This window comes from Euprymna scolopes, chromosome 21 (genome assembly GCF_053919585.1).
Source record: "Euprymna scolopes isolate OS-2025 chromosome 21, ASM5391958v1, whole genome shotgun sequence".
NCBI classification, from domain to species: domain Eukaryota; kingdom Metazoa; phylum Mollusca; class Cephalopoda; order Sepiida; family Sepiolidae; genus Euprymna; species Euprymna scolopes.
Window position 1 is genome coordinate 106,093,999 of NC_136502.1, and position 10,086 is coordinate 106,104,084.

A 10,086-nucleotide genomic window follows, 5' to 3' on the forward strand; every position below is an offset into this window, starting at 1 on the left:
CTGTCCAAAGTTTTAGGCAGACATACATACATACATACATACATACATACATACATACATACATACATACGTACATTTAAACAGACAGGTGAGATTTATATTATAGATTCCACGAAACTTCTCAAGAAATTATTCTTTAATATAAAACAGGAGTATTCAACTTAAAATATTTATTTTCATTGGACATGAAACTGATGCTACAGTTGAAATACCCGTTTGACCCCCCCCCAAAAAACAGTATTACACACATAAAACAAAAAAAAAACATATTTCGACCTTAAAAACTCATTTTGATATCAAATTTCAATTTTTTTTGTTAGCTTTTTATTGTTTTATTTGTTCTATTTTTCATTTTTACCCCCTCAAAATGCTGCCCTACGTAGACCGCTACTCCCGCCACCCCCCTTTGCTACGTCACTGTCTCTTTCTTTCAAATCCATCCTTATCACTTGCTCCCATATTTTTTGTGACCTTTTTATGTCAACTGGCCCTGCTACCTCAACTGTTCTACATTTACTAACCACAGAGCCCTCATCTATTCTTTTCGACATGGCCATACCAACAAGTCACGATACTGAATTTTTTAGATGAGGATTGATTATTAGTAATTATTGGCGCAGTGGATAAAGTACTTGCTAGATTCGGTTGTAAAAGTTACATTCCTGGAGATTGAAGGTTCGTTTCTCAGTGCGGCCCGATCCAAAATTACTTAGGACTTTTACCCAGCTATTGGAATGAGAGCTTGCTAAGCCTCGTGGATTAAATAAAGAATTCCGTTCGAAATTCCGTGCAGATTCCTGAGTTTGACAGAAAGATTACAGAGTTTGACAAGATACATTAAAAGAATATCGGTAGTTACATTGCTGGAAACGTTGTGCAAATAACATTCAAGGTGAGAACAGTAGTCCGAAGAATCCAAATAATCCAAATATACCAATAAGGACTTCCATTCTGTACACAACTCTTTATAATAGTGTGTGTGTAATGTTAACATTTAATTTTCCTGAAGTATTCACATCCAAGCTTGTTTTAAAGACTTGCATCAAACATCCATTGTATAATTGTCATATCATTTCTCTCCATGCAATGCATGTCTGCAACCAGGGACGTGCAGAGAGGAAGGGGATACTAAGGGTGCCCAAGCACTTGATCGTTTTACTCCTGTTTTAAAAGTGCCCTTTTCAGAAGAATTCATTATAGACTTATACCCCACCGAAACGGTGTTCATTACTATGTTTTTGCCGTTTTTTTTTTATTTGAACACTTGACCTAGAAAAGTTCTCAGAATGTCACTGTCTTCATCTTCACTGACCAGATTTGACTTCCATGGATTATCACGCTGCGTAAATCTGCCTGATAGACTCTTCTCTTAGTTGACAGTGATAATACTTTGCTGCTTCCCCCTCCCCCCCCCCCCCCGGTTTATTTTTATGGAAATCGCTCAAGAAAATGCATGAAGCCACTTGTGTAAGGAGCTGAAGAAATTATTACTTCAAGGTAAAAAAAAAAAAAAAAAAAAAAAAAAACTAGCCAATAATAGGTGTTAGATAGCCTCTGATTCAGAAAACAGCAATTGTTCCCTCTTTGTCAGAAACATCGTTTATGGAATATAACGATTAAAGGATCAAAAAGAGAAGTGTGAGAGGAGGAGGAGGAGGAGGAGGAGGAGGAGGAAAAGGAGGGAAGCATGGAATGAAATGCATTGTGGGAAGTGGTTGGGGAAGTTTGAAGGAAAAAAAAATCTGAATCTCCAAACGAAGTCAGTTGCATTGCTGTGAGTAGGAAGGTTATGAAAGAAAGAGCAGAAACTAGGACAGGAGGGGATATGGAAAGTAGTCTATGTCCAAAAAATATTTGTGAAACTAAAATTGACATTGTCGAAAGTAAATTAAAAGTCTACTGCCTACTCCCCTTTAAATTTTTTATTATTTTATTTAAATTTTTATCTTTATTTAATTTTTATGTAATTAAAAAAAAATTATATTTATTTTATTTTTAATATATATGTTAATTTTCATTTATTTAATTTTTATTTTTATTTTATTTACTTTCATTTTTTTCTTTCTACATTTATTTTATTTTTAATTTTATTTTTATTTTAACAAATTTTTATTTTCATTTTTACTATTTATTTCTATTTTATTTATTTTTATTCTTAATTGTTATTATATTTTAAATTGTTTCTTTTTAATTTTTATGTTTTGATTATTTTATTTTGTTTTATCTATTTTTATTTAATTTAATGTTAACTTTTATTTTTTATTTATTTTATTTTAATTTTTATTTGTATTTCTATTTTTAATTTTATTTATTTTATTTTTTTGCTTTTATTTCTTAATTTATGTTTATTTTAAATTGTTATTTCTATTTTTTAATTTTTATTTTTTATTGTTTTATTTTCATCTTTATTTAATTTTTAAGTTATTTTTTAAATAATTTTTATACTTATATTTGTTTTTAATATGTATTATGTTAAATTTTCTTTATGTTTATTATATTTTCATTTTTATTCCTAATTTTTATTTTATTTTTATTTTATTTATTTTAATTTTTATTTCTATTTTTATTTTTTATTTCTATTTTAAAAATTTTTATTTATGTTAATTTTTATTTATTTTTATTTTTAAATATTTTTATTTGATTCATATTTTTTAATTTAAATTTAAATTTATTTTTATTTTCCATTTATTCATAACTCTTGCAGTAGCACCAGCTCCTCCCTATATTCCAATGTAATAAAGTTAACAAAACTTTTGAACGACTTCAATAGCTTCACCATCCACATATATTTTCTCTACATCTGAGTTCTGATTCCTTTCCAATGTCTTGCACTAGGGGTATCATAATTTTTGTAGGAATTGTTTTGACAAGCTTCTGGGTTTGACCTTTACTCCTGATCTGAAATGGAACACGTACATCAAGTCTGTTGCCAAGGTCGCTGGAAAGATGGTGGGATCCTTCTACCGCTCCAGAAGATATCTCACTACTGATGCAATTCTCTATCTATATAAAAGCCAAGTACGTCCAAGGATGGAATACTGTTGCCATATCTGGGCAGGAGCTGCTAAAAACAGCCTATCCTGCCTTGACAGAGTACAAAATAGACTTCGTGGCTTAGTAGGGGATGCCCTTTTCTCTACCCTGCAACCTCTCTCCCACAGAAGAGATGTTGCGAGCCTATCCTTGTTTTATCGTTATTTCCATGGCAGATGCTCGTCTGAACTCCAATCTCTGGTCCCCCCTCGCCAATCTTTCACGAGAAACACCCGTCTAGCTGAATCCACTGTGAAAAATTTCCCCCACTCTATATCTGTGCCTAAATCAAAACGCGGATTCCATGAACAAAGCTTCTTTCTTAGAACTGCACGCCTGTGGAACTCTGTTCCGTCTGCCTGCTTCCCTCCGGACTACAATTTGGATGTCTTCAAGTCCAATGTTAACAAATTCCTAATGAACCGCCCCCTTAAGTAAACACTTCAGCAAATCTCCTCACTAACGTAATGTACTTGCAATAACCCTTATCCCTGAGTGGCTTCCGGGCCTTGATAAGTGGTGATCACTGTGTAAAAAAAAAAAAAAAAAAAAAAAACCCTAACACGAAACTGCGAATAAAATATAAAAAAACTCGTAATTTCTCTTTTAAAAGTGGGTTCTTTATTTTCTTTATGGATTATACACCCAAAATAAGCTATTAAAGTTGTTTTAAAAGTAATAGAAATATATTTTTTTTATTTTTTAAAAAACAGTAATGAATTTTACGAACTCAATATTTTTCAATTTTTAAACTTTAAACATCTATCAAAATTTTTCTATTGATTCTATTTTTACGATATTTTCAGGGTCAATGTGAAATTTTATGCTCTTTCCAATAAACCGAATATAATATTTTAGACAAACGATTTTTTTTATAAATTCACGCCCCCCCCCACATTTTGAAATGTCTATTAAAAAGTAAATAATTAATTTACTCACCAAAGTTTTATATATCACAAATTGAAGATAAAAGATCAATAAATAATATATTCAAATTTAAAAAAAAAGAAGTGTTTTTTTTAGAAATTTGCCTGTAAAGTCCGAAGTTTAAAAGCCTTTTTTTAAAAAAAAAAAAAAAAAACACGGTGTTTGTTTTTTTTTTTTTTTTTTTTTTTTTTCAAATGAAACCTTGGTCCTTGCTCCTTTAATTGAAAAAAATTAGGGGTTGAATTACATTTTTCGAGTAGTTATAAGCTTAGAAAGACAGGGAGGTGGAATTATTCAATATTTTTCACAAAGTTTCTGACACACCTAGTCTTGCACACAGACTGGTTATCATCTATTGACCTAGAATTCTGCTGCACTTCTTGTTTTTTGCATGTTTTATGAAAATTGGAAACAAATTGACTAAATCCTATAAGGACTTCTGTTATTATTTCCACAATGGTCATTGCTAAAAACAACTGAATGACAACAAGTCTCTCCAGATTTCCAGTACTCTCTGCTTTGTACTCTATTGCAAATAACTTTGCATTATTGCAACAGTCGTTTGCCATTGAATTCTCACTAAATTTTTACATTAGGTCCAACTCCATAATTTTTAACATGGGGGTGCTTATTCCAAAAGCCGTAATTAACATGGAGAGGTTGGGAGTGCTTATTCCAAAAGCCGTTCTTAACATAGGGAGGTTGTGAATGTTTATTCCGAAAGCCGTTCTTAACATGGGGAGGTTGTGGGTATTTATTCTGGAAGCCGTTGTTTACATGAGGAGGTTGTGGGTGTTTATTCTGAAAACCGTTCTTAACATGGGGAGGTTGTGAGCGTTTATTCCAAAAGCCGTTCTTAACCTTTTTAAAAGAAAATTGTGGAGGTAGAGCTATTGGTTTACCATGCACGCATGCAAACATGGTCACCAATGAATTACAGTGCATAATACAGATCTTTATATCTTGAAAACTACTTGTCTCTGCAAAATTTAAATAAGAACTTGTTATTCAGCATAGTCGAAAAAACATTAAAAGTTGCCATTTTAAAGAAAATTGTGGAGGTGACCTAATGTAAAAAAAAAAATACCAAATTGATAATAGCTCCTAGATTTATTTCTTGGAATTTAAGTGGCAATAAGCCGCTTCCTGGTTCATGTACTATCTATGCCTTTCCAGTAAAGTTTTGGATAGTTTTCTCCCTGTATGGATGACTATATGCAAATGCATACAAAATAACGTCACCGGTAGGGAAAAAAAAAGACTTTAAAAAGATCATTTTAGAGACGTGGGGCACGTTCAAGAGTATGTTTGAAATCATGTAGGTGACGTCACAGCTGTAACAATGAGAAAATAAACGTCGTTGTTACAAAAAAAAAAGCGAGTTGAAGTTCTTTCTTGTCAGCTTTGCGGCTGAGGTTACAACGTGTTGGTTCCCGGACAACGTGCATTTTTTTTCTAAGGTGGGAAGGTGAGGGGTCAAATTATGAGATTTCTGTCAGTTTCAGATCACTTGGGCTCACATAATGTAATTTCTATATTTTTGTTCTTTTTCTATCTCAACTTACCTGCGACTGGTTGGCATCTGTTGGTTATGTGGGTTGGTGACCATCTTACGCATGCTTATTCGTCATGCCGTCATTCGACCTTTACCTGACAAATTTTATTTTTTTAATATTCACACTTTTACACCAATTTTCCCCGGCTAAAAGCCAAATATAAAGTTTCGCATGGGTCCGAATACCCTTTATATTAAATTTCATGTCGATAGACCAAAAACTGACAGAAGAGTCTGGTAGACAAATTTTTTTAAATATATATATGCATACATAAATGTATATAGAATGAGGTTTGTGTTTACTATAACCTTTTTATGCAAATATTACGCAAGTATAAATTGTGTAGAATATCTGCATGAATATAATTACACATAATAGTTAACTAAAGATGATCATCCCATAAGAAAACCGAAAAAACTAATAGGGAATTAATTAAAATAAATGTTTAAAAGAATATGCAAATTAGCTAGATCTTTTGCAGATAAATGCAATAAACCTGTCTATAACAAAGTTATATATATATTTTTAGATAAATAGAGAAAAGGTTTTTTAATATGAATATCAATACACACACACGCACAAAAAATTATAGGAGTATAGATAGTTGTATATGGTTGCTATTATATGAAGAATGAAGATGCAGTACATTGTTTCCCACCAAAAAAGATGTAATGCCTGGGATGACGGTATCGATCCATGGTAGTGGGGACTAGACACTCACGCTTTGGTAGGGAACTAATTTAGGAGAAGGAAACATCAGAAATAATACTAGTCCTTCTAAGCTTATCGCAGCATTACTTCTGGTTACCTTTGGTTTAGTTAAGCAATGCATTTGGAATCGTAGTTGCCTCATTAAAAACGATACCCAGAAACTCTTTCAGAGGGCATCCAGTAGTATTTAGTATAGTTGTGCCCATCCCTTTAGCTAGCACACCTGCCAGGTCAAAGTCACAATTCGGCTCAGTAGTTTTGGAACCAATAAGTGTTGTTTGTTGTTGTTGTTCTTCTTCTTATTATTATCATTATTATTATTAGCAGTAGTAGTAGTAGTAGTAGTAGTAGTATCAGCAGCAGCAGTAATAACGTATTAGCAGTATTATTTTAATTTGAGCCTCCTTACCGTGACGCATCTTATATGCCAAGGGTGCTTCATGCCAAAGTTGGTTCAATTCTGCTTAATTGCTTTGGAGATTTTAGGTGGTTTGGTATTTATCTTCCTTCCACGCTGGGAAGATGTGACACAAGGGTCAGAAAGTGGGATTGAAGGGCCAGAGCCCCAGAGGAGGAGTACTCTGGCCTGCAAAAAAAAAAAAAAAAAGACAACAACAAAAAAAACATCCCTGGCCAGTTCCATTGACATTACTCAGTAAAGACGCCTCAGACGATTAGCAATAAACTAAATCCTTCTCAAAGAGAGAAGGGAAAGCCTGGGAGGATGGACCTCCTAGAACTGCACAGGATCAGCAACTAGATAAAGGATACTATACCTCTTCTCTGATGTGATGGATAATAGCAGCATTTTTGTGACGATATAAACTGAAGACATCATAGTTTTATGATGGTATAATCTGAACCCGATTTTCTCCTTTGTTTTAGTGGATGACGTGATTATTTTGAGGCAGTCATCCAGTGTGCACGGAAACAGGATTTTTTTTCGTTTTACTCTTGTTCACCCCAAACATCGTATATTGCCACTTGGAACATAGGAGATTACTGTTTGGGATTTTGTCTAACAGGAGAGTTCAGGAGCAACATGTCTGTTGATCTCTCTTTCACCGACGTGATGTTGCTAGTCTCAGTCTTTTCTATAAATACTATTATGGTATTTTTCTTCTTCAAAATTGTTTATGTATTCACTGCTTCTTTTGTTGCTGCTCGTTTTGTGCGTTGGTCTAGTGGTCCCTATCAATTCACTGTTTTAATACCTCATTGTAATGCAGCTTCCTATTCCAGACGTTTCTTTCCCAAAACCGCATCTTGGGGAACTCTCTTCCTGCTCATTGTTTTCCCTCTACTTTTAACCTTAGTCTTTTCAAGACTTTTTTTTTTCTTGTTAATTGTTTACATTAAGTGGCATCACATCGTGTCTGAAACGATTTCCGTTAAAATAAAAATTACATTTAAACTCCCACATGTCAGTACAATCAGGGAAGTACACAAATAACAAAAACAGTTTCTGGCATCTAGGGAACATCAACAGTGAAGGGGTGGGATTTTGCTGCTGGTCAGATTAATTGGGAGAATGCAAAAAAAAGCAACAACGAGACAAAACCGATTGATTTTGGGAAAACATTTTCTTTTTAATTAATCCATATTATATTAAAAAAAATGAAATTACAATTGTTTAAAAAAAATTGTGAAATTGTTCAATTCATAATGAATATTCTTGTTTCAATTTTAAAATTTTAGTTCTGGTTACAAATAAATTCGCTCATTTTGAAATATAGACAACAAAATGAAAAAGTGGTAAAAAAAAAAACAGACAGAGAACAAATAAATGTTACCAAAGGCAAGATAAACTACTCTTCTATCTACCAGGACAAGTTTTTGTTTTAACTTATTTTAAAGGGTTTTTCGATTCAAAAGAAAAAAAATATGTGGTTACTCTGTTCAGTTAGAACAGAAAATAATTATAGCTTCTGTTTTGAGAAGCTTCTGGAACTGACCTTCTCTCCTCATCTGAAATGGAACACATCAAATCCATTGACAAAATTGTCATAAAAATGATTTGATCATTCTATCGTACCAAAAGATATCTCACTGCTGATGCAATCATCTACCTGCATAAGAGCCAAGTACGTCCTAGGATGGAGTACTGTTGCCACATCTGGGCAGGAGCTACTCGGAACATCCTGTCCTACCTTGATAGAGTTCAAAACCGGCTTCTAAACCTGGTAAGAAATGCTCCTTTCTTTCGCTGTAACCAAAGAGACATTGCGAGCTTGTCTCTGCTCTATCGTTATTCTCATGGCAAATGTTTGACTAAATTCCAATCTATGGTTCTCCTTGCTAAACTTTCATAAAAAACATTCATCCAGGTACAACCACCATCAACAATTTCCCGCGCTCTCTATTAGTATCTAAATCTAAACACAGATTCCATTAACAAAGTTTCTTTCTTAGAAATGCCTGCTTGTGGAACGCTGTTCTGCTGGCCTGCTTTCCAGTTGACTACAATATGCTTATCTTCAAGTTCAATGTAAACAAGTTCTTATTGAGCCGTCTTCTTAAATAATCCAATTATATTCAAATTGCCATCACTTATGTTTACTACACTGTTGTCTTGATGACAAACGTTCACTCATTAACTCGAGTGACCTTCGGGCCTTGATAAGTGGCAACTCTTTTGTAAGAAAAAAGAAAAATCTCTGCACTGGGATATCTTCATCGTGACATTTATTGAGTGGGTTTCTTCCAGTATTTTGTTTAATTTTTCAATTGTTGTGCCATTATAGAGGCTCCCTGGATGACCGTCTCATGTCAGCCATTTTTACCATGTTCTAACTTTACACTCGGCACTATATATGTTTCAAACTAAATAAACTCTTTAAAATAATTTAAAACACAAAAAAAAGTAGGAAGAAGATTAGCATATATTGCCTTTGGTAACATTTATTTGTGATATATTTGTTTTGTTTTTTTACTACATTTTCCTTTTATTGTCTATATTGCAATTCTTTTATCTGCTGTTTGAACATTCATGCAAATTAATGCGAGAATATTCATGCAGTTTAGTGCTACGACGGCACTCCTACAAACACGCACACACACACACACACACACACACACACACACACACTTTATGTGTATTAAAAAACATGTTGAAGATGTCGGTTTGCATCCGGGTGAAGATCCAGTATTTTTCCCTATAGTCTTCTTTCTAACATTTACAGCCAAATTGCAAGCGACTGTCCGTATTTGTTACAGTAAGTTTGTGGATATTACAAAATAAATAATAGATTTATTGTGTGTTTATTTTTTATTTTTAGGGGTATTAACAGCTTCGAAACGCTTTTATTTATTTTACCCCGTTACTATAGCGATTTTTTAAAGAGCTATAAGCTCTTTTTGTTATTCATATATATATATATATATATATATATATATATATATATATATATATATATATATATATATATATATAAAATTTTAGTCATTCAATAAATTTAAAAATTTATGACGTGAAATGTAAAAAAATTTATTTCCTTTTCATTAACTTCCTTTACTCTATGACATTTAAATGCTTAAACCACTTTTAATTGTTCATTTTCCATGTCTCACTGTCTTTAGCAAATAAGATGTAAACCATTATAACTATTTGCTAATATTTTCCCCTCTGAAGAGATGGTAGACATCGAAATCCTATAGGATAAGGAGTTAAAATATTTCAAATGTATTCTTTGTCTTACATAGAATAATAAAAATTTTATGATTTGAAATTCAAACATTTCAGGTCATAAATTTTTAAATTCCTTGAATGACTAAAATTTGATTTATTTGCTCTATCTTGTATATCGAGCAATTCTTATTTAGGTGGGATAATACTTATAGAATATTACTGCCAGTTATA

The 10,086-nt window shown here is 32.6% G+C and overlaps 1 protein-coding gene across 1 annotated transcript in view; it reads right to left on the minus strand.

The window, feature by feature from the left end:
• The window catches only part of LOC145242656 (protocadherin gamma-C4-like), a 655,877-nt gene that overhangs the window by 375,700 nt on the left and 270,091 nt on the right, over window positions 1-10,086 (minus strand). The window lies entirely within an intron of this gene.